We start from the raw sequence: 972 nt of genomic DNA, 5'->3' as shown, positions 1-972 counted from the left end.
TTATAGATACTAGTGAGAGACTGACTTTATATTTCATGTCAGCTGCTCTTAATTATGGTTAATTATTATTCCCTAGTTTTATATATTACAGTCCAAATTATATAAATCAGTACTGTGCTGAGTGGGAGGGGTCTGTTTCTTTTCCATGTTGACTGGATTTAAAGAGCAACATGGGTACTTTACACATTACAGAGGGCCTATTTTGCCCCTGAAACCTCCCCCCAGCCCACCATGAAAAGCAGACCAACTTGGGTTTTGTGCCTTACAAAGGCCAGCTGAAGGAAGCTGTACACCTGCTCCTCCCCTAATTTTTTGCTTTCTTCTCCACCCATATCTCATTAATAGTCTGCCCAAGAAGGACTTCTGTGAACTTCAAAAGGCCGCCAGCTTTTCTGAGTTGTGAGTTGGACTTAATGAAGAAGACAGGGATACCATTACTGTGTGTATTTATAGAAACTTTGGACCCAGTCAGACAGAATTCAGAGCAGCATGGCTGTCTAGGGATGGAGGGCAAATGACAGGTGGGTGATGACACCATTATTATTATGCAAAAGCCATGGCTGATGCACTTGCATCAGACACTGGGAGACAAGTGCCTAAGGCTAGAGTTTGTTGTCACTTGGGCATGACTCTGGGTTGACATGGATACCCCTGCAGAACAGACAGAATTTTTAGAAAAGGAAAGAAAGTGTCTTCTGAGTTGAGCTCAACTCCTGCTGTCTTTAAGAGGCATCCATCAGTTTCTAGTGGCTTGTCACTGCCTCTTTATGGGATGTTCTTCCGACTTCCCAGTCGGGCCTACAGCCTGGGGATTTCCTAATGGTCTCCCATCCCAGTACTAACCAGCCAGGTCGGACCCCGCTGAGCTTCCTCCTCCTCGCCCGTAGAGGGCGCGCGCCGCCTTGCTTCACGCCGCGTCGCCGAGCCAGCCGGCCGCTCGGGGGCGGGGCTACGCGCCAGGGGTAAGGGCGC

This window comes from Candoia aspera, chromosome 8, assembly GCF_035149785.1.
Source record: "Candoia aspera isolate rCanAsp1 chromosome 8, rCanAsp1.hap2, whole genome shotgun sequence".
Classification (NCBI taxonomy): domain Eukaryota; kingdom Metazoa; phylum Chordata; class Lepidosauria; order Squamata; family Boidae; genus Candoia; species Candoia aspera.
The sequence above is the reverse complement of the archived record's forward strand: the minus strand, read 5'-3'. Positions refer to the sequence as shown.